At 45.6% G+C, this 27,685-nt stretch overlaps 1 protein-coding gene across 2 annotated transcripts in view; it reads left to right on the top strand.

Annotated features, from left to right (window-relative positions):
• The first annotated feature begins 10,136 nt into the window (after positions 1 to 10,136).
• Positions 10,137 to 27,685, top strand: part of RFFL (ring finger and FYVE like domain containing E3 ubiquitin protein ligase) — a 91,272-nt gene continuing 73,723 nt past the window's right edge. For both annotated transcript variants that reach the window (XM_049772377.1, XM_049772362.1), the window contains exon 1: positions 10,137 to 10,331. The gene's annotated coding sequence lies outside the window, so the exon portion shown is untranslated. The remainder of the gene's footprint in view (positions 10,332 to 27,685) is intronic.

Below are 27,685 nucleotides of genomic sequence, written 5' to 3'. Positions count from 1 at the left end.
TGCCCCCGTCAGAACAACAATAACTCCATAATATTTTTGGACTGGGAATGTAGCTGCTGGAAAAACACATGTTTTACCTATGTGGGACCCTGGGCTTAAACCCTGGTACCACCAAACCAAATCAGAAAACTGGGTCTAAACATTCCTGATGGGAGCTGGAAGAGGGAAGGAGCTAAATGCCACATTCCACTTGGTGCTGCTACTTCTGACCTTAGATGAGTTAAATTTGCCCAGTTCTTAGGCATCAGAGTGAAAGTACAGGGTTAAGGTACTTGCCACATCTCAATCCTGATTCAAATCCTTAGCACCACATATGGCCCCAAGCATCAGCAGGGGTCACTCCTGAGCACCCCTCCAGCCCCCAAACAAAACAAAACAAAAAAACTCCTTTGTGTTCAAGAATAGCATTGAAGAAGATCTGCGACACACAGAACTAAAATATAGAATTATATGTACATATATATATAATTAACAAAAATTACTTTCAAAATGACTTTTTTTTTTGGTTTTTGGTTTTTGAGTCACATCCGGCAGTGCTCACGGGTTACTGCTGTCTCTATGCTCAGAAACTGCCCCTGATGGGCTCGGGGGACCATATGGGATGCCGGGACTCGAACCAAGTTCCATCCTGGGTCGCCTGCATGCAAGGCAAAACTATACTAATGCTCCGGCCCCTAAAAAATATTTTAAAGCAGTTTATTTATTTATTTATTTATTTATTTATTTATTTATTTATTTATTTATTTATTTATTTATTGGTTTTGGACCACACCCGGCAATGCTTAGGGGTTTCTCCCACTCTGTGCTCAGAAATCGCTCTTAGCAAGCTCGGGGAACCATATGAGATGCCAGGAATCAAACCAAGAAGGTCCAGGGTTGGCCACATGCAAGGTAAATGCCTTACCGCTGTGCTATCTCTCTGGCCCCTTTCTCTCTCTCTTTTTTTTGGGGGGGAGGGGGCACACCCAGTGACATTCAGGAGGGGCTACTCCTGGCTATGCACTCAGAAATCGCTCCTGGCTTGGGGGACCATCCGGGACACCGGATGATCGAAGCCAGTTCTGTCCAAGGCTAGCACGTGCAAAGCAAACACCTTAGCACTTGCACCACTGCTCTGGCCCCATCTCTGGCCCCTTTCTTTAAAAATTTGATGGTGGGGTTTGAGCTTCATCTGGCAGTACCCAAAAAACCACTCCCACCTCTTTGCTTGGGATCATTCTAAAATGAAGTTGGCTACATGCAATACAAGCAAGCACCTTAAAGCCTGTAACATCTCTGTAGCCTCTTCCTTACAGTTTCAATCTTAGTTCAGAGGCTAGCTTTCTAGCATTAAGTTGGATAGAAACAATCTTTGCCATTTGTCTCGCTCCACTGTGGAGAATTGTTATCTATTCTGTGCCATTTAGATGTAGTGGCCCTGCAGTTAACCTTGATGGTGGTAAAGTGCTAACTTCACTGCTGTCTGTCCTGGAAAAGGAAAGCTGGGGAGTCCAGACACTGGCCCTTGCCAGGCAGATCGTGCAGTTCTCCCATGGATCAGCCCTTAGACGGTCTGACTGTCCTGTAGCTGTGTCCCTGCGTCTTCCTGCTGCCAATGCTCCCACCAATTCCCCTTCGCCCTGCCTCTTTGGATCTCCTGGATGCAATCACTTTGTTAGGATTTGGATTGAGTCAGAAGAGCAAGAATATGTGCTGAAAGGATTCTCATGAAACAAGTTTTGTGACATCTGTATTTAACTTAGTCTTAGTTCTGCCACTTTCTGTGTGTCATTGATTGAATCACTGAGACTTTTAAAACCCGTTTCATCCTCAATGTAATAGGGAGAATAAGGCTAGCATAGGTTAATTTCAAGGTCATGCCTTATAGTAAACAACTGGTGCTTTTCTAGCACACTGTCTGGGGAAGAGTGACAACTTCCTGCTGTGCTGACAAGGACAGTGTCAGTGTAACCAGTGCATGGAAGAGGGCCTAGGGCATAGGAATACCCTACATACAGTTGAATTTTGGCTATTGCCTTTTTGAAATTCTTTTATTGTTTTTCAGTTTGGTTTTGATTTTGGGGCCACACCTGGCAATGATCGGGGTTTATTCTTGGCTCTGAGTACAGGGATCAATCCCAGAGGTGCTTGGGGGACCACATGGGGTGTCAGAGCTCAAACCTGAGCCACATACAAAGCAAGTACCTTTCTATCTCCCTAGTTCACATCTTTTTCATTTTGTTTTGTTTTGTTTTGGGGCCACACCAGGTAATGCTCAGGGGTTACTCCTAGCTGCGTGCTCAGAAATTGCTTCTGGGGGGCCGGGAAGGTGGCGCTACAGGTTAGGTGTCTGCCTTGCAAGCAGATGGACCGCAGTTCGATCCCCCGGTGTCCCATATGGTCCCCCCAAGCCAGGGGTAATTTCTGAGCACATAGCCAGGAGTAACCCCTGAGCGTCAAATGGGTGTGACCCAAAAACCAAAAAAAAAAAAAAAAAAAAAGAAATTGCTTCTGGTTTGGGGACCATATAGGATGTTGGGGGAATCAAGCCACGGTCCATCCTAGGTTAACACGTGCAAGGCAGACACCCTAACGCTAGCGCCACTGTTTTTGTTCCTCACATCTTTTGTGTTTTTTTTTTGTTTTTGTTTTGTTTTTTGTTTGTTTTTTTTTGGGGGGGGGGAGTCACACCCGGCGGTGCTCAGGGGTTACTCCTGGCTGTCTGCTCAGAAATAGCTCCTGGCAGGCACGGGGGACCATGTGGGACACCGGGATTCGAACCAATCACCTTTGGTCCTGGATCGGCTGCTTGCAAGGCAAACACCGCTGTGCTATCTCTCCGGGCCCAATTCCTCATATCTTTTGTTTGTTTGTTTGTTTGTTTGTTTTCTTCTTGGGCCACACCTGGCAATGATCAGGGGTTACTCTTGGCTTTGTACTCACGAATTACTCCTGGCAGTACTTGGGGGATTGTATGGGATACCAAGATTCAAAACCAGGTCAGACTCATTTTAGGCATATGCCCTAATCACTGTACTATTGCTCCAGTCCCAGCCCCACATCTTTTTTTTTTTTTTTTTGGGGGGGGGGCCACACCCGGTGATGCTCAGGGGTTACTCCTGGCTGTCTGCTCAGAAATAGCTCCTGGCAGGCACAGGGGACCATATGGGACACCGGGATTTGAACCAACCACCTTAGGTCCTGGATTGGCTGCTTGCAAGGCAAACACTGCTGTGCTATCTCTCCGGGCCCGCATCTTGACTGACGTTCCTGATACTCTTTGAACAAGGGTCTGACATGTTATGCAAGATCCTGCAAACTATACAGCTAGTTTGGTCTCTAGGATTGAGGACTTGTACTGGTCTTTCTCTTTGGGAAGGACCCTGCCTCTGTTTTTTTTTTTTTTGTCTTTTTTTTTTTTTTAAATGGGGGTACACTTGCCAGTTCTGCCAGGGGGGTACACTTGCCAGTGCTAAGTGACTTGCTCCCTCTGGTCCTCAGGGATTGTGAAGTACAGGCTATTAAACTAGGGTTAGTTATGTTCAAGGTAATCGCCTTAACCTTTTAACCTTTTATACCATCTCTGACTTCCCTACTACCTCTTTCTTTTTTTTTTTTTTACCTCTGATTTCTTAGGAAATCACTCCTTCAGAGTAAACACCTATAAATAGCAGAGATTCCCAGTCTGAGTCTATTCAGCTTTAACTTCTTTTTTAAATTTTATTTATTTATTTATTTATTTATTTTGCTTTTTGGGCCACACCTGGTGATGTTCAGGGGTTACTCCTGGCTATGTACTCAGAAATCACTCCTGGGGGCTGGAGAAATAGCATGCAGGCAGAAGGACAGTGGTTTGAACCCTGGCATCCCATATGGTCCTCGAGCCTGCCAGGAATGATTTCTGTGCATAGAGCCAGGAGTAACCCCTGAGCACTGGCTTGGAGGACCATATGGGACACCGGGGATCGAACTTCGGTCTGTCCTTGGCTTGTGCCACCATTCCAGCCCCTCAGCTTTAACTTCTTGGGTAAACTATGCAATCTCTCTTGAAAGGAATATTTTTGGTTTGTTTGGGTTTTTGATTTTTAGGTTACACCAAATTGCTCTTAAGGTTTATTCCAGCGCTATGCTCAGGGATCATTTTTGGTGATGTACAGGGATTGAATTCAGGCCTGATGCATGCAGGGCAAGCATCCTAACAACTCACTATCTTTCTAGCCTTTTATTTTATTTATTTATTTATTTATTTCTGGTTTTGGTTTTTGGACCACACACCTGTACTCAGGAGTTATTCCTGGCTCTGCACTCAGAAATTGCTCTTAACAGGCTCAGGGGACCATATGGGATGCTGGGGATCGAACCTGGGTCTGTCCTGGTTCGTCCCATGAAAGGCAAATGCCCTACTGCTGTGCTATCACTCTGACCCCTCTTTCTAGTTCTGTAAGAAAAATATTTTATATTTTACAAAGTGTACTAGGAACACAGAAATTGAGAGGGAGCGAATGAGTAGAGATTTTGAAATCAAGAAAATATCTGGATTCATAGCTCTGAAAGGTGGCTGAATATAATACAGATACTCCTCACTTAACGACCAAGTTCTGTTTCAAAGACTTGGTCGTTAAGCATATTGATCATTAAGTGAGGAACTCTATGTACTGTATACAGTAGTACAGTATATGCATAGTACTTGACAATACAGTATTCTGAATAGGTAAAATAACGAGAAAGATCAAACTGAAAACTTCCACTTGTTTTAATTTGCATAGGTTGTGTAATTTATACACAGTACTGCAGAACATAAATTAGTAAAGTAGACACATTAAAGCACCAAAAACCACAGTACTGTACTGTAGAGTGTACAAGATGGAAAAAGGATATTTAAAATAAAATAAAATAATGGTGAAGAGATGGTCGTAAGTGTGAGCAGGCGCTAAACAGGTAGGTAGGTCATTAAGTGAGGCGTATCTGTAAAGAAGTGAAGGTGCCTAGCATGTAGCCAACTCTATTAATATATCTGAAACCACATAGGGTCCTTTGAGCACTTTTAGGAGTTGCCCTTGAGCACAGACCCAGAAATAGCTTCTAAGCACCACCAGGTATGATCCTCCAAATAAATAAGGAACAAAATTTTTCTGGGGCCCTTTTGGAGAATTCTTTGGACAAGGTTAATGTTGATCTCATTGTTAAAGTCTACGTTATGGGCATTTTCCCTTTTGGTAAATATATGTCTTGGGAGGAATTAAATGGAAATTTTATGTTAGGTGCCTTTCCCAGAGAGTCTGGCACATAGTAGGTATTCAATCACCATTTATTGTTCCCGTTTTTCCAGAGGTAACAAAAAAATCAGAGCACTAGGACTTACAAGCCATGCTGGTAATAAAAGAAATAATGTGATTTATTTTTATGGTGCTGTTTGGGCGAAAGGCATGTGCTTCATAAATATGTATTGGAAAGTACTTAGCAAATGAGTAGAAATAATAAAAATATGTCAAAGTAAATAGCTCCTATAAATATGCCGCTTGGCAGACAAATTAGTGTTTTATCACAACTAAATACTATGGCTTGCCGAAAAGGATTCCAGAGTTCTTGCACAATGGGTACTTTATTGAGTGCCTCTGTGGAAGGGCACGGTAAAGATGAAAAATAGCATGATGCTAATGCTAAAGGTGGAGAAAAGAGGTTGGATAAATGCTGTTCTGGGATCTCTTTGCTTCAGTGATCTGCACATTATTAGTAAGCAGAGTTTCAATGATGTGGAGCTGTATTATGGAACAGAGGACCCAGAAAACCATGATTTGTGTAGGTTGTTATGAATCCAGACACCAATTATGGGGGCCAGAAAGTGGGTAAAGCATAAACTCTTTTAAAACTGAGCACTCAGAGAATGTATGAGGGAAATGTAGAGCCTGTTTAGGGTACAGGCGGGGGTTGGGGGGGGAGGAGGGAGATTTGGGACTTGGGTGATGGGAATGTTGCACTGGTGATGGGTGGTGTTCCTTTTATGACTGAAACCAAACACAATCATGTATGTAATCAAGGTGTTTAAATAAAAAAAAATTAAAAAAAAAAACAAAAAAAAAAACTGAGCACTCAGTTTGTATTTTGTTGTTGTTGTTTGTTTGTTTGTTGGACCACACCTGGCAGTGCTCTGGGATTACTTCTGGTTCTGGGCTCAGGGATTAATTAATTCTGATGGAACTTGGGGGATCACATATGATTGGTTCATATATGAACCCTAAATTGGCCTTGTGCAAGGCAAGTGCCCTACCAACTGTACTATGTCTCCAGCCCCTAGCACTCAGCTTGTAAAGTAACCTTGCACAGAGGTATCTCTGGGTCTCACCTAGCCTTGTTCTGGACCTATCACCTTTCTGTGGCTATATAATTAATAGCCAGAGAAGGAGAGATGGGGAAATGCTGTGCCTTAATCATAAGTTATCAATCCATTTCAGAAACAAGAGAGGATAAACTAGGCTCTGCCTTTTATAAGATGTGCGACCAGAGAGGTAGGAGAACTGGGAGACTGCCTTCATAGAGATAAAATAGAGAGACTACGGAACTCAAATAGCTGGGTCTGGGAAAGATGGGTACATTTCCAGATAGGAGTGCTCTGGAAAGCTGATGCACTGAATATCCCTAGTCTGGAAAGATCCAGTTTCAAATTCCAGCTTGGGGGGTCTAGAGTAATAGCACAGTGGTTAGGGTGGTTACCTTGCATATGGCCTACCGGAGTTCAATCCCTAGCATTCCATATGGTCCTCTGAGCCTGCCAGAAGTGATTCTTGTACAGAGCCAGGAGTAACCCCTGAGCATTGCTAGGTGTGACCCAAAATCAAATTCCAGCTTGGCCTTTTTCTGACTGGGTACCTTTAGGTAAATGATTTAATTTGTAGATTTTTTAATAATCTGGGAAGAACAACTTGCTGGATTGTTATGCAATAATAAAGCCGTAAATTTATCCATCATGTATTTTACTTACTTATGGCATTTTTTTGGAGGGAGAGAAGGAAATGTTTGGGCCACAGCTGGCTGAGCTTAAGATTTACTTCTGGTTCTGAGCTCAGTGATCATTTGTGGCCTGCAGGAGACCATATGAAGTTCTGCAGATTAGAGCTGGTTTGGCCAGAATAAGGGTAAGTGCTCCACCAGCAGTAATATCTCTCTGGCCCCAGATGATTTTTTTCTTTAGTTTTTGGGCCACAGTTGGTGACGCTCAGGGGTTACTCCTGGCTATGCGCTCAGAAATCACTCCTGGCTTGGGGGACCATATGGGATGCCAGGGAATCGAACTGTGGTCCGTCTTAAGTTAGCATGTGCAAGGCAAATGCCTTACTGCTTGTGCCATTGCTCTGCTCCCCTAGATTATTTTAATAATATAATATTAATTAAAATTTCAAAGTATGGGCCAGAGCAGGAGCACATTGGTAGGGCATTTGCCTTGCACGTGGCTGACCTGGAACAGAATTGGTTCAACCCCCGGCATCCTATATGGTCCTCTGCACCTGTCAGGAGTGATTTCTGAGTGCAGAGGCAGGGCCAGGTATGGCCCCCAAAAAAACAAAAACAAAAATAAAACTAAAGTGCTCCGAATTTGGGAAGCCTCAAAAGGAATCTAAAGCATGAGAAAATGAAGTGTCATAGACACCCCTTAGGATTGTCATTTATATTTTCTTCATGGGTATGTATCTTTTTAGCTAGTCCCCCTTCTTACCCACAAATGATTCCCTATTCAATAACCCAGGCACTTTGCTTTAAAGGCAAAGAGGTCAGGTGAAAACTATGTCCATGAGCCAATGTTTTCCTCAAATGTGCTTCCTCACCTGTGTCCGATAAGAGTTAACTCTGGCGATTTATTTTATTTTGGTTTTTGGGCCACATCTGGCATTGCTCAAAGCTTATTCCTTGCTTGGCACCCAGGCATTACTCCTGGCGGTGCTTAGAAGACCATAAGGGATGCTGGGATCAAACCTGGGTTGGCTGCGTGTGAGGCAAATGGTCTATCTGATGTACTAATGCTTTGGCCCCGTGGGGGTTTTATTTATTTATTTATTTATTTATTTATTTATTTATTTATTTATTTATTTATTTATTTTAGTTTTTGGTCCACGCCCAGAGGTGCTCTGGGCTTACTCCTGGCTCTGTGCTAAGAAATCTCCCCTGGCAGGCTGCAGGACCATATGGAATGCCCAGAATTGAACCCGGGTCCGTGCAGAGTTGGCTGCATGCAAGGCAAACGCCCTACCGCTGTGCTATCTCTCTGGCCCGAGGGTTTGTTTGTTTATTTATTTATTTATTTATATTATTTTGGGGGGGGTCACACCCGGTGGCGCTCAGGGGTCACTCCTGGCTCTATGCTCAGAAATTGCTCCTGACAGGCTCAGGGGACCATATGGGATGCCGGGGTTCCAACCACTGACCTTCTGCATGGGAGGCAAACACCTTACCTCCAAGCCATCTCTCCGGCCCCGAGGGGGTTTATTTTTTTAAAAGACTAAAACTTTTTTGGTGTTTGGGCTACACCAGGCCAAGTTCAGGCATTATTCCTGGTTCTGCACTTAGGAATCACTCCTGGAGTACTCAGGAATCACTCCATATGGAGTTCCAAGGATTGAGCCTGGGTCGGCAGCCTGTAAAGCAAGCGCCTCACCCACCCTACTATCCGTCCAGCACCAACTCTAGGGGTTCAAACCAGAAGAGGCTGGTGTCAGCCTAGTAAGGTGTCATCGAATATATGGGACAAATATTTTTTTTTTTTTTTTTGGTTTTTGGGCCACACCCGGTGATGCTCAGGGGTTACTCCTGGCTGTCTGCTCAGAAACAGCTCCTGGCAGGCACGGGGGACCATATGGGACACCGGGATTTGAACCAACCACCTTAGGTCCTGGATTGGCTGCTTGCAAAGCAAACACTGCTGTGCTATCTCTCCGGGCCCTGGGACAAACATTTTTTTCTTTTTTTTTTTTTGGTTTTTGGGTCACACCTGGCGGTGCTCAGGGGTCACTCCTGGCTGTCTGTCTGCTCAGAAATAGCTCCTGGCAGGCACGGGGACCATATGGGACTCCGGGATTCGAACCAACCACCTTTGGTCCTGGATCGGCTGCTTGCAAGGCAAACGCCGCTGTGCTATCTCTCCGGGCCCAGACAAACATTTTTTTGGTTAGTTTTTTTTTGAGCCGCATTCAACCATGTAGCAGAGGATACAGTATATCCTTAATATGAGGTGAGTTTTTTTTTTTTTTTTTGGTCACATTCGGTGGCGTACAGGGGTTACTCTTGCCTCTGTCCTCAAAAATCGCTCCTGGCAGGCTTGGGGGACCATATGGGATGCCTGGAGTCAAACCAGGGTCCGTCCTGTTTTGGCCGCGTGCAAAGCAAACGCCCTTCCGCTGTGCTATCGCTTCGGCCCACGTAATATGCGTTTTTATGCTATACGGACTTAAAATATGAATTTTTATGATATATGAATCTGGCTCCCAGTACAAGGCCTTTGACTATGTTTGTAAATCCCCAGGGAATTGGGTTTCCTGTTTGGCAGTAAGGGGAAACCCTCCTGTTGCTCAATTAAAGTGTGACAACGAGGCAACTTCCAAACATTCCTTAGGGCCAGCGTTCAGAAAGCAAGCTGCAGGGGGCCGGAGAGATAGCATGGAGGCAGGGCGTTTGCCTTGGATGCCTAGGACGATGGTTCGAATCCAGGCATCCCATATGATGGTCCTCCCCAAGCGAGCCTGCCAGAAGGGATTTCTGAACGTAGAGCCAGGAGTAACCCCTGAGCACCGCCTGTGTGACCCCAAAACCAAGAACCAAAAAAAAAAAAAAAGTAGAAAGCAAGCAAGCTGCAGGAACTCGGCCAAGTTCCCCAAGCTGGAAACTCAGCTGAGCTGAGCTTCGAACCTGACCCTCTTCCGAGTCCCTGACAGCGACCCCGCCCCAGGAGGTTGGGAACAAATTCCCGATGCCCGCCAGAGGCGCGATCCGCCAGGGGGCGCTCGCGCGTGCGCACGGGGGAGGAGCCGGCCGGCTAGTCCGCCGCGCGCCCGGGGGGCCCGTCTCTATGGTGCTTGGCGCGCGTCCCCGGCGAGGGGGCGTGGCCGGGCGAGGGGGCGTGGCCGCGCCGGGGCGGGCGGACGGGAGCGTGTTGGGGGGCGGGCGCCGACTTCCTGGGGCCGCTGGTGAAGATGTCGCGACCGCCCCCCGGGGCCCCTGAGCCCCCGAGACGTCGCGGCGGCGGCGGAGGCCGGAGCCCCCCAGCGTGAGGCTCGAGGCGTCCGTCGGGCTCCGTCGTCCGGCTCGGCTCCGTCTCCCCAGCCAGCGTCCCGGCCAGGTGCGTGCTGGGCCGGCCGCCGCGCCAGGTGAGGACGGACGGAACGAAGGAGCCGCGGGGCGCCCGGTCCTCGCCTTTGGGGGGGACGCATTTCGGGGTGCAGGGTGCTGCTCGGCCCCGCCTGGGCCGTGCTCTGAGGGTCCATGCAGCCTCCCCTCAAGCCGGGCGCGGCCTGGGCTGCTTTCCCCGGGGAGGACACGGAGAAAAGAAAGTCTCCTTCAGGGGGGGAGCCCGCACCTGTCCCCCCAAAAGTCTTACTGAGTGCAGGGCGGCTGTAACAGCACCTGAGAAGCCTCAGAAAATCGCTCTTCACTCCCCCCCCTCCAGTCCCTGCTGGCTTTGGGGGGTGTCTCTCCTTGGAGGGAACCCCGAAATGAAGCCTCTTTGGAGGGAGGGAAGGAGGGGGCCCAGGACCCCCCCCCTCCCTGGCTGGGGAAGTTGGGCGCCGAGTCCTCCCCGGCCATGGGGGAAAATGTCCAGGTTGCAACCCCGAGAGAGCCCCGGTTTGCCCTGGAGCCTTGGTTTCTTTCTGGCTGGTCCCAGAGCTGAAGGGAAACGAGCTTCTTTCTGGTCTCTTGTTGGAGTTGGAAGGAGAAGCAGCAGCTCAATGAAGCCAACCCAGGACTGATGGTGGTTCGAATCCCTGCACCCCATATGGTCCCCCCCACCCCCAGCCTGCCAGGAGGAGCCAAACCCGGAGCGCTGTCGGGTGTGACCCAAAAACAAAAACAAAATAGAAAAAGAAGAACCAGCTGGTCAGCAAGGAAGACTGGCCTGTGTCCTCTTCCTGCCTGGCCACTCACTCTTCCCCTCTTGAGGCAAAGAAACAGCGCAGAACTCCCCCCAACGCTGTCCCCCCAGCAAGAGGCCACAGTGACGTGCCAAACCCACTTCCCGGTGCTTGTGGCCGTCTAGTCTAGAAATCAGTCAGTCCCTGATACTTGACAGTACAGGTGCTTTGGAGGACAGAAAGGAAAAAATATAATAAGAATTGTGTCGCCCTGGTGGCTGCAGCTGTTGGGAGGAGTCCAGTGGTTTTTCCAGTGTCCGTTGAAGTGACCGAAATGTGGCCAAGATTGTCCCTTTTCTAGGAATCCGCGAAGGCACAGAGAGAGACCAAAGGCAGGGGCTAGTTTGCAAAGTGCTGCTTCCTTTCCGGTCTTGTCGAGTTCAGGTTTGACGGTGGCTGTTCTTTTTTTTTTTTTTTTTTTGCCCTTTTGCCTCCATTGCAGCCGCTTCCTCCTGGCCCAAGGACTTGGGTGGCGGAGGCCAGCATTTCCGTAACGGCCCAGTTCCTGGTGATTCTGGACTTCAGACAGGGCTGTTCGAAAAGTAGGGTTTATTTCGAGGTGGAGTCAGACTGGATTCATGATGACGGGTTGATCTGGCAGGGCTAATAACTCGATTGTACTAGAACATTTCCTATCCTCTTCGACACATAGGCACCAATTTCCGTCTCTGCGAGGACTCTAGTCCACTGAAAACTTGACTGCTGCTCAGGTAGACAGCTGTTGCTCTGTTGACACGGAACAGCAGCAATAAATTTTCGATGTTGACTTGATTTAACCCGTTGGTAAAATAATGAGCAAGTCAAGAAACAGCTGTTCTCAGGAAGTTGAGATACTAGTTTTTTTTCCCCCTGTTGGTTTTTGGCCACACCTGTTGGTGATCTGAGTGTACCCCTGGCTCTACACTCAGGGGATCACTATGGGGACCATATGGGGTGTCAGGGATTTAACTGGGGTCAACTGAGTGCAAGACAAGCACCCTACCTGACATATCACTCTAGCCCTCCAGAGAAACTGATTTAAACTGATTTTCAAAATATCACTGCCAGACTGCGTAGCATCCTTTCATAAGAATGCCTCTTTTTTTTGGGGGGGTTACACCCGGCAGCGCTCAGGGGTTACTCCTGGCTCTATGCTCAGAAATAGCTCCTGGCAGGCTCAGGGGACCATATGGGATGCCCGGATTCGAATCACTGACCTTCTGCATGCAAAGCAAACACCTTACCTCCATGCTCTCTCGATCCCACCCCAGGAATGCCTCTTTAAGGGTTCTTAAAATAGTTGTGGAAAGGCACTTTCAGTTACGGTGTTTTAAGACAACAATGCAATGGACAGCAATAGCAAAAATATTCCTTGTGATGGTTAATATAACTTGCCCATCTGTGGGAGTAGTTGTGCCTTAGACTTGCTGAAAATTTAAGAGTTTTATTTATTTATTTATTTATTTATTTTTATTTATTGTTTTTGGTTTTGGGGCAATACCCAGCAGTGCTTAGGGATTACTTCTGGCACTTTGCTCAGGAGTTACTGCTGGTGGTTCTCAAGGGTACATGAAAGCTGGGTTGGACCTTGGTTGGCTGATTGTAAGGGAAGAGCCATATGGGCTGTACTATCTCTCCAGCCCCATGAAATTAAGGAGTTTTAGAGGGTCTAATTCCACCTTGATATTTTAAAAATGCTGTGGGGAGTGCAGGGTCACATCCAGTGGTGTGTATAGTCTCTAGTTTGTAGACATAATATTCATGGAGGCTTTTTTTTGGGGGGTGGCACACCTGTTGGTGCCCAGGATTGAGTCCATCCTGGCTCTGTGCTCAGGTGTCACTTCAGCCAGTGCTTGCAGACTGTGGTTTGGGGGATTAAATTGAATCGTAAGGCACTTACAAGGCAACCTGTTCTCTTTCCAGTCCTTTAGTTTATTTTTATTATCATGGTGGTACCAGATCCACATGAATACCAGGCATTTCCTTTACTCTGAACTATACCCATAGCTTCATTAGCTTGATTTTCAAAAAAATAATTATCTTTAATTAATTAATTTTTTTGGTGTTTGGGCCACATCTGGTGACACTCGGGTTACTCCTGGCTATGCGCTAAGAAATCACTCCTGGCTTGGGGGAACCATATGGGACGCCCGGGATTGAGGTCCGTCCTGAGTCAGCCGCATGCAAGGCAAGTGCCCTGCCTCTGCACTACATCTCTGGCTGCAAAATAATTATCTTTTAAAATCTAAAACATTTTGTTGTTGGTTTTGGGCCACACCTGGTAGTCCTCTGGACTTATTCCTGGCTCTTTGCTCAGGGATCACTCCTGGCAGACTTGGGGACCATATGTGGTGTTTTATCCACTGTGCTGTCTCTCTTGCCCTTTGGTTTTTGTTTTTTAATTTTAAAAATAGGACCAACACTCTGAGGCTCCATCTGGTGTTGCAGGCTTGACTGGTTTGGGGCTGTGGCAGTAGTGGGGCCCTGAAACACACCCAGAGGGACTGGGGGATTGGGATTAATTGTATTGTGACTGGAAGGTAAATGGGAGAATATGTGGTGCTTGGGCTCAGATTCGGCCTGAACATGCTAAGACATATGCTCCATCACCACTTCAGCTATCTTTCGAGTTCTCTACCTTGGTTTGATTTTTTATTTCTTAGAATTAAATATTGAATGCTGCTATCTTACTTTTACTATGCTGGGGATGGAATTGAGGGTCTTTACATGTGTAAGGCAAGCAGTGCTCTATTCCCGAGCTATATTTTTTCCTCTTATAAGATATATGTGTGTGTGTGTGTGTGTGTGTGTGTGTGTATATATCTATATATCTATATCTATATCTATCTATCTATCTATCTATCTATCTATCTATCTATCTATCTATCTATCTATCTATCTATCTATGTATGTATATAGGGTTTTGGGCCACACTCAGCTACATTCAGGAGTTACTCCTGGCTCTGAGCTCAGTAGTTACTTCTGGCAGGCTCTGTTGACCATAATATGGGATTATGGGATGCTGAGAATCGAACCCAGGTCAGCTGTAAGGCAAACGCCCTACCCGCTGTGCTCTCTGTCCCCTAAAATTTATTATTTTTGGTTTTTGAGCCACACCCAGCAGCGCTTAGGGGTCACTCCTGTCTCTGCTCTCAGAAATTGCTCCTGGCAGGTTAGGGAGATCATATGGAATGATGGGAATCAAATCCATTTCCATTCCTGGTCAGCCCACATTACAAGGCAAATGCCTTACCACTGTGCTATTGCTCCGGCCCTAAAATTATTTTTAGTAATATGTTTTTTTGTGGGGGGGTCATGGGCTGCGCTTTGGGGTTGTTAAATCTGGCTCTATGCTCAGAAATCGCTCCTGGCTCAGGGGACCATATGGGATGCTGGGATTCGAACCACCGTTCTTCAGCATGCAAGGCAAACGCCTTACCTCCATGCTATCTCTCTGGCCCTCCCTAAAATTATTTTTTAATTTAAATCACCATGAGGTATACCCTCCCCCTTATTTACTTATTGATGATAAAGGTTGAACCTAGGTCTTACGCATAAAATACCATTGTTTATTAATAATTCGATTGTAGATTTGAGATGGAGCACTTGTATTGTCCCTAGTGTTTATATTTTGGGAGGAAAAGTTTGTTTTTGTTTTTGGGCCACACCCGGTGATGTCAGGGGTTAATCCTGGCTCTGTGCTCAGAAATCGCTCCTGGCTTGGGGGGATCATATGGGACGCTGGGGGATAGAACCGAACCGTGGTCCTTCCTAGGTCAGCCATGTGCAAGGCAAACACCCTACCACTGCGCCACTGCTCCGGCCCCAGGATTTTTGGTTTTTGGTTTTTTTGGCTACACCCAGTGGCGCTCAGGCATTACTCCTGGCTCTGTGCTCAGAAATCGCTCCTGGCAGGCTCCAAGGACCTTACGGGATGCCAGGGATTGAACCGTCCCAGGTCATCTGCTTGCAAGGTAAATGCCCTACTGCTGTGCTATCACTCTAGCCCAAGAAGAAAAATATTTAATCTCTGCTATGTAGACCTAATAGAAAATGTAGAGTTTGATGAGAAAGTGTTACTTAAATTGTTGTTGGTGAAGTGATGAGAAAGTGGTATTTAAATTCTTGGTGAAGTCTCAAGGAAGAGTTGCTTCATTTTATTGTTGCTATTTGGTGATGGTTACTATGGTTACTGATTTGGTAATAGATACTGGTTAGTTGTTTTTTTTTGTTTTTGTTTTGCCACACCTGATGGGTGCTCAGGGGTTGCTCCTTGCTTGGGGACCATATGGGATGCTGGAGATCGAACCTGTGTTCGTCCTAGGTCAGCTGTTTATTAAATAGGGAAATGATCTGGTCCTCTTCTAGTTTATAGACCTAATAGTATTTTGGGGGAGGGAGGAATCACACCTGGTCACTCCAAACCTGGGTTAACTGCACACAGGATTACCATACTTGTTGTATTATTTGCTCTGGCCCCTATCATGGAGTATAAAAACCCTAAACTAGTGGCCAGAGAGATAGCACAGTGATAGGGCATTTGCCTTGTATGCAGCTGAACCAGGACAGTGGTTTGAATCTCAGCATCCCTGAGCACACCAGGAGTGATGTCTGAGCACAGAGTCACGAGTAACCCCTGAGCGCCGCTGGGTGTGACCCCAAAAAACCAAAAACCTAAACTAAGGGCTGGAGTACAGTGGGTAGGCACTTGTTTTGCATGCTCAGGTTCAATCCTCAACATCTTAGTCTGCCAGAAGTGATCTCTCAATGCAGAGCTAGAAGTCAGTTCTAAGCATTGCTGGTATTGGCCTCTCATCCTCACAGTGAAATCCTAATAATAACCCTCAATCCTAAACTAACTGAATTCTTGTTAGGATAATCTATTTTTCGGGGGGCCACAACCGACTTACTTTTGGTTGACTCTGTGCTCAGGGACCATATGGGATTCTCTGAATCAAACTAGGGTCTGCAGTGCCAGTGCTTATGGTTGGTGTCTTTTTTTTTTTTTTGGTTTTTGGGCCACACCCGTTTGACACTCAGGGGTTACTCCTGGCTATGTGCTCAGAAATCGCCCCTGGCTTGGGGGGACCATATGGGACGCCGGGGGATCGAACCACGGTTCGTTCCTTGGCTAGCGCTTGTAAGGCAGACACCTTACCTCTAGCGCCACCTTCCCGGCCCCATGGTTGGTGTCTTATTCTCTGTACTTTGTTTCTGCCCCCAGGATATCTTCCTATAGGCCACATGAAAGCCATCCCAAATAGACAGGGATCTTTGGCCTCTAGTATTGAAAGACCTCTGCTCTTCGGGTCTCTAGGATTTAACTGTTGCCATGGGCAAGATTTTTTCCCCCTAATCCTGTAATGCCATTCTTTGTTGAAACCCATTATCTCCCTTTCTCTTCATTGACTGTCATAAAGTTTCTCTGCTTTCTCTTACTTGGATTGAATTTTCCACTTTTGATGCCTTTGGATATGAATTACAGCCAAGCTATTGGCTAAGATTTCTACTTATGTTTTTAAACATTCCTTTTTTTTTTTTTTTCAAAACAAGCATAAAAATCTGTATTTCCTCTGGAGCAAACAGCCCATGGTGTCTAATAGACAAAAAGCTGGTTGGTCATCGGTTCGAATCCCGGCGCCCCATATGGTCCCCTGTGCCTGCCAGGAGCAATTTCTGAGCCTGGAGCCAGGAATAACCCCTGAGCACTGCCAGGTGTGACCCAAAAACCAAAAAAAAAAAAAAAAAAAAAAAAAAACCAAAAAAAACAAAAAGCTGGTTGGTTTTCCCAGCTTTTTACCAATAGAAATTTTCTTAACCTTTTCTTACCCTCTGCCTCGCCAATGATTTCTGTCCAGTGGTAATGATGACTCAGTATCAGTATCGGGAGATTTCTGAAGTCTCATGATTCATCAAAAGGTCACGTTGTTTTCAGTACAGCTTTAGCCTTTCTAGTGTGTTTTATTGCTAGGAGTTCCCCAAAGCCAGCTGCTCCTTGAAAGAAGCCTTACCTAGCTGTTTGCTGCTGAGTCACTGAGGCATTCTTGAGAACTATAGAGTTTCTCAGCCCCACCTCCTGGAGTTTTTGATTGAATGGATAAGTGATGCTGACAGTCTGCATTGCAAAACCAATCTGGTATCTATTTCCAAAGAGCTCCCCAAGTGACTCTGATATGCAGTCAGGTTTGGAATGTTCTATTGCTTTGAAATTCTTTATCAACTGGTAGTCTCTTAAAAAGCATCATTATGTTATTCAGGATGTTTGATTTGCTAGAATAACCTATTTCCTAGTCCTGACTGATAACAAAGAGCTTTTATAACTTTCATGTAAATGACTGAGTCTATGCCTCTGCCCCACCCCTTTTCTTATCTGTTAGGAGTCATGTGGGAGAATTAGTGAATGTAGCTACCTTTCTCCTGAGTGGAGGAATGAATAATAATGTGGAAACCCCTGGAGGTCTGTGAATAGGTAGTTGAATCTAGTTATGATAGCGTCTTGATAGGATATTCTCTGTAGGATTTTAAAAAAGCTTGGGTGAGGGGCCGGGCGGTGGCGCTAAAGGTAAGGTGCGCCTGCCTTGCCTGCGCTAGCCTTGGACTGACCGCGGTTCGATCCCCTGGTGTCCCATATGGTCCCCCAAGCCAGGAGCAACTTCTGAGCGCATAGCCAGGAGTAACCCCTGAGCGTTACCGAGTGTGGCCCAAAAACCAAAAAAAAAAAAAAAAAGCTTGGGCGAGAAGAGACTCAAAGGACTAAGCACTTGCTTTGCATGCAGGAGGTCCAGTTATGATTCCAGGAGCACAAAGCTGGGAGGAATGCCTGTATTTTGATAAAGTGTGGCCCCCAAACAAAAACAAAATAGAAAAAACAACTTCCCAGATCTATCATTTCTGTATAGCTAAAGCATTGAATTGAAGATAATGTATGCTGAATAGTAGAATGTAGTCACAGCACCTTTGCTGGGTCGGAGCGGTGGTGCAAGCGGTAGGGCGTTGACTTTGCTCACATTAACCTAGGACAGACTGAGGTTTGATCCCCTGGCATCCCATATGGTCCCCCAACCAGGAGTGATTTCTGAGTGAATAGCCAGGAGAAACCCCTGAGCATCACCAGGTGTAGCCCAAAAACCAACCAAAAAAAAAAAAAAAAAAGAACACTCTGAGCTCAGAGTCTGGGCCTGAGAGATAATAGAGGTCAAGACATTTACTTGTGCTTGGTTGATCCCAACTCTATGCCTGGCACTACATAAGGTCCTTTGAGCACCATTGGGAGTGATCCCTGATAACAGAACCGGGAGTAAGTCCTGAGATCCCCTCTCTCTACAAAAATCTCCAGGCCAATAAAACAGGGGCACTGACTGTGGTTAGGGAGTTAAACTTGGGAAAAGCCTAAGGACTTAGGAAATAGACAAGTCTGACTTTGAGTGTCAGCCTCTCCATTTCCTGGCTGTGCTACCTTAGATGAGTTACTTCTGTGACCTTTTATTTATCTGCAAGATATATTATTTTGGGTTTGGGCCACACCTGACTCTGTGCTAAGGGTTTATTTCTAGTTAAACCCTCTGTGGTAAGGAGTCACTTTTGCCAGTGCTCTGGGGGACCATTTGGGATGCTGAGGATCAAACTCAAGTTGGTCTTGTGCAAGGCAAACACCCAATTGTCCCTGTTGGGTTGTTATGTGGATTGAATAGTAAATATGAATTTTGGACATTGTAGGAAACTTGATGCCTTTCTCCACCACCACTTTCTCATAGTATATTTCTCTTGTAGACTTTCGATGTCTTTTTTTTTTTTTGCCTTTTTGGGTCACACCCAGTGACGCTCTGGATACTCCCGGCTCTGCTCTCAGAAATTGCTTCAGCTGGCACTGGACCTTATGGGATGTTGGGAGTAAACTGGGGTCCATCTGGGGTTGGCCACGTGCAAGGCAAACACTTTGTTGCTGTGCTATTGCTCTGGTCCCCTGGATGTCTTTTTTTTTGGTGGGGGTGGGACCATATGGGATACTGGGAGATCTAACCGAGGTCCATCCTAGACTAACACCGGCAAAGCAGATGCCTTACCGATCCGCACAACAGCTCTGCCCCCCCCCCCATGTCTTTTTAATTCTTTTTGTTGTTGCTTTTGTGCCACACCTGGCAGTGTTCAAGGATCACTCCTTGGTGGGCTTGTGAGAACAGATGGGATGCCAGGTATTGAACCCCAGTCAGCTGTGTACAAAGGTAAATGCCCTCCATCTGTACTATTGCTTTGGCCCTAGATGTCTATAAATCTGCTTTTTCTATGTCTCTGTATAAAAGACAAGATGGATTTTTGAGGATGAACCCTCTATCTGTTGAAAAAAGCTTCTTCCCCCTTCATTTGGGATGGCATATTTGTTGATGCTCAGGAGTTACTCCTGGATTTGCACTCAGGAATTATTCTTGGCATTGCATGGAGGCCCATATGTTGTTCTGATATCAAACCCCCTACCTGCTGTACTATCTAAAGCTCCTCTTGACCAGTCACCCAGTTTGGTTCTTGATTGGCAGTAAACTGGACTTTCACCAGGTTTTATATTTACTGTATCAGCTTTTGTTTTGTTTTGGGCTATACCCAGTGGAGCTCAAGGACTCCTGGTGCTCAAAGGAGTCTATGTGTTGCTAAAGATTGAAATTTGGATCTGCCACATGGAAGTCAAGTGCCTTACCTCCTGTTCTATCTCTCCAGCCCTCCTACTCTCTTAGCTTTTAAAGACAATGTAAGAATAAGTGAAGGTGGGGCCGCAGAAATAGCACAGCAGTAGGGTGTTTGCCTTGCAAGCGGCTGACCCCAGGACCAACATTGGTTCAAACCCCGGCATCCCATATGGTCCCCTGAGCCTGCCAGGAGCGATTTCTGAGCACAGAGCCAGGAGTAACCCCTGAGCGCTGGCCAGGTGAGGCCCCAAAAAAACAAACCAAAGCAAGAATAAGTGAAGGAAACTAAAATATGATTTATCAAATTAGAATTAAAAATAGAATATTATTAGGAGGAGTTGTTGGATACCTAAAACTTTTTTTTTTTTTGGTTTTTGGGTCCACACACCTGCGCTCAGGGGGGTTACTCCTGGCAGGCTCAGGGAACGATATGGGATGCTGGAATTTGAACTACCGTCCTTCTGCATGCAAGGCAAATGCCCTGCCTCCACATTATCTCTTCGGTTCCATACTTAAAACTTCTTAAAATGAGTGTGATGTAGCTTTGTGTTCAGAGTTACTCTTCTCAGGAATAAACAGGATTCTAATTTAAGTGCATCTCTGAGCTCAGAGCAGTCTAGGAAGTTTTGAAGTGGCCCAATTAAATAGCACTTGACTTTTTTTTTTGGTTTTTCGGCCACACCCGGTGACCCTCAGGGGTTACTCCTGGCTATACACTCAGAAATTGCTTCTGGCTTGGGGGACCATATAGGAGGGGGGGGGGGGGAGAATCGTGGTCCATTCTAGGTCAGAGGTGTGCAAGGGAAACACCTTACCACTGCACCACGCCCTAGCAGCACTTGACATTTTTTTCCATTTCTTTCCTCCTTTGCCTATCCCCAGTTTTCTTTTGTCTTTCTTTTCCTCTTCCAAATTGCTTTTCCTTTGGAGTTGCAGATCATACTACTATAATCAGCAGGCCAGGCCCTTCCAACTCCAAGCAAAAAAGAGGTTGCTGCTTGCTAATACCTGTCTCCCAGCCAGTTGAGTAAGTTCTTTTGTGGGCAGGATATTTAAAAAAAAAAAAAGGCTGATTAGTACATTACTGACTAAAAGGACCTTTAATAATATAGCATATGTAAATCAATTGATTTAAAGACCATTTGAGAGATTTGCTTCTTATACTATATATTAAACTATATGTATTATAACATTAAATGTAGATTAAACCACGATGTTGGATGAATTTTTTGCATCTTGACTATATTTCTTTAGTACCCAAACAGACACATTTCTGTCGTATTGATTGGGATCATTTATATTCCAAGGAAGTTTCTATCCTTAAGGGCCTTTGTATTGTTCTGCAAATGTCTAACTAATGTGTAATACAATTAAAGTTTTGTTCACTGCTCTGCTGGTATAATTAGTTTAATTTCTCCTCCTTATATTTCGTTGGCAGCTGGGAAATTAAAATACTAGATGTTGCATAAAACAGCCTTTTTTTGAGGGGTGATTTTACTGTCATTGAATGGACTTAGGCCCCAGGGTACATTTTAAAAGATGTCTTATTCAACTTTCCTGCAATAGTCTCTTTCTCTCTATAGAATTAATGTATTAAGAAACATAATTGGCTAGTTAAACATTCTGAAGAGACAATGTTTGGCCTTTACCCCATGATTATGTTTTTCCTATATCTCTTTTGAGGAAATGAGTGTAATTTTTGAAAGTGCCTAAGTACATTACAGTTATATACGCATTGAACTTTTGCAAAGGCTAGGGAATGGAGTGGTTTTCTCTGATAAGCTGTAATATTTAATTCCGTCCCCAATTGCTGTTCTTTGTAGATCATTTGCAGTCCTGAACGTGAAAGGGAGAAAGGCTGAGATGCCTGCAATTCCTTTTCACAGCTTTTCTCTATATTTCACTGAAACAGCCCTAGTCTTCAGGAACAGAAGTTGCTCTCAAGGAGACTTTACATTTAATTACTCTAATCTACATTTAATTTCTTAAAGGATTCTTTGAATGAGTCTTACCAGGCTGCTGATTTCATGGAGTTAGGACCAACACAGGTTTCATAGGTTTTTGTCTCTAAAGTTTATACTTTTCTTTTTAGTTTAATTTTTTTTGGTAGGGGAAAGGGGGTGGGTTTAGGCCACATCCGCTGTGTTTAAGATTTACTCCTAGCTTTGTGCTCAGGGATGAGTTTAGAATGGTTCTCGGAGCCACCATATGGGGTGCTGGGGATCAAACCTTAGGTTGGTTGTATGCATGGCAAATGCCTTACTTGCATCTGGATTCCCTTACTTGACTTTCTTTTTTGGGGCTACTCAGGGGTTACACCTGGCTCTGAACTCAGAAATTATTCTTGCCAGGCTTGGGGGACCATATGGGATGCTGGGGATCTAACCTGGGTGGGCAGTGTGCAAGGCCACAATGTTCTACCCACTGCTGTGCTATCATCCTGGTCCCAAACATTACTTGACGTTTTGTTTTGTTTGTTTGTTTTGGGGGGTCACACCACCTGCCATCGCTCAGGGGTTACTCTTGGCTCTACACTCAGAAATCGCTCCTGGCAGGCTCAGGGGACCATATGGGATTCCGGGATTTGAACCATAGTCTTTCAGCATCCAAGGCAAAAGCCCTACCTCTATGCTATCTCTCTGGCCTCACATTACTTGACTTTTAATACTGCTTTTCAGTGCTACAAGCCTACATCTCCAGCTTACTGGGTTTATTTGTTTTGTTTTGTTTTGTTTTTAACTTTACTGAGAGTGCTCAGGGCTTACTCCTGGCTCTCTGCTCAGGGACCATTCTTGGATTGCTCTAGAGCCCATATGTGGTACTAGAAATGGAACTTACTCCTGTATACTCTCTCTCTGGCCCCTCCAGTTTAATATTTACATGCCTTTTCTAGAATTACATGTAATTTTAGGGTTCATTATCTCTGGATTTTGGAGTGGTTAGGATCCTCTGTTCCCTTTCTTCTTCAGGCCAGTTCTGAGAGTTGGGAGAGCTCACCCTATTTTGAACTATTTCAAACCAGTCACCTTTGTTGAAACATTTTTTGTTGTTGTTGTTGGTTTTTTTTTTGTTTTTGATCACACCCGCCAGAGCTAAGAGGTTACTCCTGGCTCTATGCTCAGAAATCACTTCTGGCAGGCTCGGTGGACCATAGCTGGGATTCAAACCACCATCCTTCGGCATGCAAGGCAAACGCCCTATCTCCATGCTATCTCTCCTATCTCTGTGCTATCTCTCCGGCTCCTGTGGAAACATTTTGACCCACTTGCATCTATTTATTTGTTTTGGGGCCACACCCAGCTGAACTCACGGGTTACTCCTGACTTTGCACTTAGAATTTACTTGTGGGGGGAGGGAAAAAAAAGAATTTATTCCTGACAGGGTGCCAGAGCACCAGCACAGTGGTAGGGTGTTTGCCTTGCAAAGGACTGACCTGGGACAGACCTGGGTTTGATCCCTGGCATCCCATATGGTCCCCTTAGCCTGCCAGGAGAGATTTCTGAGCGCAGAGCCAGGAGTAACCCCTGAGTCTGGCTGAATGTGGCCCCAAAACAAAACAAACAATCCCCAAACCCATAGAAATTATTTGGGGGACCATATGGGATGCCGGACAAATGTGCTGCACTATCTCTGGCCTCTAACATGATTCTCTTTAAAGAAAAACTGCCTCTTCAAAGTAACTGAAGTTAAGCCACCTGGAGCTTCTGCAGGCCTTTGGGTGGTTAAATGTGCACAATTAGTGTTAATGATCAGCGCCACAGTTTATTTGCAACTTTCAAGTTTCGATGCAGTTTGCAAGTTTGGATAATGTAAAAAGATTTGAAATGATTTCTATGCTCAGAAATCGCTGCTGGCAGGCTCAAGGAACCATATGGGATGCCGGATATCGAACCCAGGTCAGTCATGTGCAAGACAAACTCCCTACCACTGTGCTATCGCTCCTGCCCCCTTAAACTTTTTCTTAATGGAGTATACTTCATTTTCTTCATTTTTTGTTTTCCTGGGCCACACTCAACGGCACTCAGGGGTAACTTCTGGCTCTGTGCTCAGAAATCGCTGCTGGCAGGCTAGGGAGACCATATGGTTCTGGCTCGTCCATGTGCAAGGCAATCACCCTACCTGCTGTGCTGTCGCTTTGGCCCCAACAGAATGCACTTAGAACTCATCTCAACTCTTTACCTTTCAGATCTTTCCAGCGTAATCAGTACTGACTGGTTCATACTGATTCCATGCCTATAGGCTTGACAAGGGAATCAAAACGCTTTCTTCATGAACAGAGTTTAGAAAAGCATATTGTTCCTCCAGCATTTTCTGCGAATCAGTCTTTTCCTTCCTTCCTTCCTTCCTTCCTTCCTTCCTTCCTTCCTTCCTTCCTTCCTTCCTTCCTTCCTTCCTTCCTTCCTTCCTTCCTTCCTTCCTTCCTTCCTTCCTTCCTTCCTTCCTTCCTCTTTTTTGTTTTTGGGTCACACCTGGCAATGCTCAGGGGTTACTCTGCCTTTGCACTCAGAAATTGCCCCTGGCAGGCTCTGGGGACCATATAGGATGCTGGAGATTGAACCTGGGTCCATCCCAGGTCATCTGTACAAGGCAAAGGCCCTACTGCTGTGCTATCACTCTGGCCCCTGATCTTTTTGTGTCTGAGTTTGTTTTTTACCTTAGCCATTGTTTGCTGCAGAATGGGTGGGGAGAGTGGTGCCAGATATTTATAGAGCTTGACAATTGGGCCTGCCACCTTCCCTACTCTTTAGACTATGAGTCTGGACCCAGCACTCTAGTTGACTCTGAATCATCACCCCACCCCACACCCTCTGGTCTAGTTCAGCCTTCCTAGCTTTCTGGACTGTTGACATCAATGCAGATCAGCAGCTTGAGGAAGAGTGACAGTGAACCAGTTTATTAATGGAGGGCATAAGATAAGAAAGAAAATAGTTTTTTTTTTTTTTTTTTTTTTTTTGTTTTTTGTTTTTTGGGCCACACCTGGCGTTGCTCAGGGGTTACTCCTGGCTGTCTGCTCAGAAATAGCTCCTGGCAGGCACGGGGGACCATATGGGACACCAGGATTCGAACCAACCACCTTTGGTCCTGGATCAGCTGCTTGCAAGGCAAACACTGCTGTGCTATCTCTCCGGGCCCAGAAAATAGTTTTTGTTTTGTTTTGGTTTTTGGGTCACACCCGGCAGGTTACTCCTGGCTCTACACTCAGAAATCACTCCTGCCAGGCTCGGGAGACCATATGGGATGCTGGGATTTGAACCTCCGTCCTTCTGCATGCAAGGCAAACGCCTTACCTCCATGCTATCTCTCCGGCCCCAGAAAATAGTTTTGTAGCTTCATTTCAGATGATCTTTTCACATTTCTTTTTCTTTCTTTCTTTTTTTTTTTGACGGCCACACCCAGCGGTGCACAGGGCACTCGGGTTACTCCTGACTCTGCACTCAGAAATCCCTCCTGGCAGGCTTGGAGGACCACATGGGATGCTGGAGATCGAACCCGGGTCTGTCTTGGGTCGGCCGTGTGCAAGGCAATGCCCTAGCACTGTGCTAACACTCCGGCCCCTGTTACAGTTTATTAATATGACACATTAGAGGCCGGAGCAATAGTACAACTGGTAGGGTGTTTGCCTTACATGCTGCTGACCTGGGTTTGATCTCCGGCATCCCATATGGTCCCCTGAGCCTGCCTGCCAGAAGTAATCCTTGAGTTGTTGCTGGGTGTGCCTCCCCCCCACTAAAAATATAAGATACAATTTTCAAAGACTCAGCCTTAAATGTGAATAAAAAGAGAAAATAAACTCTGGACTATATGATAATTATAAAAGGATTCTCAATCATTTGGATGAAGTCAATTTCCTTCTGTAGTTTCATATAATCATTTGCTTTTACCATGTTTCTATATTTCAGAAAAGGATAAAATAAATTTGTCAATTTTTTTGCCACCAGATTTAGGATACCATGTTCTTAGAAAGCAAGGGTTACAGTATTGCTGTATTATTTTCTCTCCAGCACCAAGGACTTCAGTAGAAGAGCCCAGTTTGTACTCCTACCTCCCTCCTTCCCTCCTTAACTTACTCCTTCCCTTCCTTCTTTCCTTTTCTTTCTTTTGGGGGGTGGAGTTTGGGCCACATCCTGTAATGCTCAGGGGTTACTCCTGGCTATGTGCTCAGAAATCGTTCCTGGTTTGGGGGACCATATGGGATGCTGGGAGATGGAACTGCCGTCTGTCCTAGGTTAGTATGTGCAAGGCAAATGCTCTACCCCTTGCGCCACTGCTCTGGCCCCATTCCTTCCTTTATCTATTTTTTTTTTGTTTGTTTTTGGTTCACACCCAGCAAAGCTCAGGGATTACTCCTGGGTCTACGCTCAGAAATTGCTCCTGGCAGAGTCGGGGGACCATATGGGACACTGGGATTTGAACCGATGATTGTGGTGATGAGCAGGGGCACTCTATCCATTTCATATTTTTAAAAATTGTTTTTTGGGCCACACCCTGTTGTGCTCAGGAGATATATCTCAGCTCTGTGCTTACAAATCTTCCTTTGGGGGCCAGAGAAATAACACGGAAGTAAGGCGTTTGCCTTGCATGAAGAAGGACTTGGTTCAAATCCTGGCATCCCATGTGGTTCCCCCAAGCCTGCCAGGAGTGATTGCTGATCGTGGAGCCAGTAGTAGCCCCTTAGCACTGCCGGGTGTGACCCCCCGCAAAAAAAAGAAATCTCCCTTAGCAGACTTGGGGGACCATATGGGATTCCAGGAATCGAACCCAGCTAGTCTTGGGTCTGCCACATACAAGACAAACTCCCTACCACTGTGCTATCTGTATTCTGGCCTGAGTTCAATAATTTTTTTTTGTATGTATGTGGCCAACCAGTTTTCCTGTCACTTAACTTGTTGAAGAGCTTTCCTTGCTGCACTTAATATTCTTTGCTTCTTTATTGAAGATTAACTTTATTATATACTTGAAGGTTTGTCTCTTGAATTCAGTTCTATTGATTGGAAAGTTTTTATTTCAGAACCATGCTGTTTTTTTTTTCTTCCCTTTTTATCATGCTGTTTTTATGTATGTATGTATGTATGTATGTTTATTTTTTTTTGGAGCACACCCGGCAGCGCTCAGGGGTTACTCCTGGTTCCAGGCTCAGAAATCGCTCCTGGCAGGCACGGGGGACTATATGGGATGCTGGGATTTAAACCAATGACCTTCTGCATGAAAGGCAAACGTCTTACCTCCATGCTATCTCTCTGGCCTCTACAATGCTGTTTTAGTTACTGCTACTTTGTCATATAGTTTGAAGTTGGGGGAAGTTATGCTTTCTTTTTGTTTTTGTTTTTTTGGTTTTGGGTTACTCCTGGCTCTCTGCTTAGAAATCGCTCCTGGCAGGCTCAGGGGACCATTGGGATACTGGGATTTGAACCACTGACCTTCTGCATGCAAGGCAAACGCCTTACCTCCATGCTATCTCTCTGGCCCCTTTTTTGTTTTTGTTTTTGTTTTTTTTTTGGCCACACCCGGTGATGTTCCGGTTACTCCTGGCTATGCGCTTAGAAATTGCTCCTTGCTTGGGGGACCATATTTGGACTGCAGTCCATGCTAGGCCAGCGCCGGCAAGGCAGACTTTGTACCACTGCTCCGGCCCCAAAGTTACGCTTTTTGGTTATGCTTTTCTTCCCAAGCTTGCATGTGTGTGTGTGTGTGTGTGTGTGTGTGTGAACATATGGAGGGGTTAATGTTACATATGAATTTCAGAAGTGTTTGATCTAATTCTTTGAAAAATGTCATTTAAAAAAAAGAAAAATGTCAGGCCCGGAGAGATAGCACAGCAGTGTTTGCCTTGCAAGCAGCTGATCCAGGACCTAAGGTGGTTGGTTCGAATCCAGGTGTCCCATATGATCCCCCGTGCCTGCCAAGAGCTATTTCTGTTTTTTTTTTCTTTTCTTT

Source organism: Suncus etruscus, chromosome 1 (genome assembly GCF_024139225.1).
Source record: "Suncus etruscus isolate mSunEtr1 chromosome 1, mSunEtr1.pri.cur, whole genome shotgun sequence".
Lineage (NCBI taxonomy): Eukaryota > Metazoa > Chordata > Mammalia > Eulipotyphla > Soricidae > Suncus > Suncus etruscus.
The sequence above is the reverse complement of the archived record's forward strand: the minus strand, read 5'-3'. Positions and strand labels throughout refer to the sequence as shown.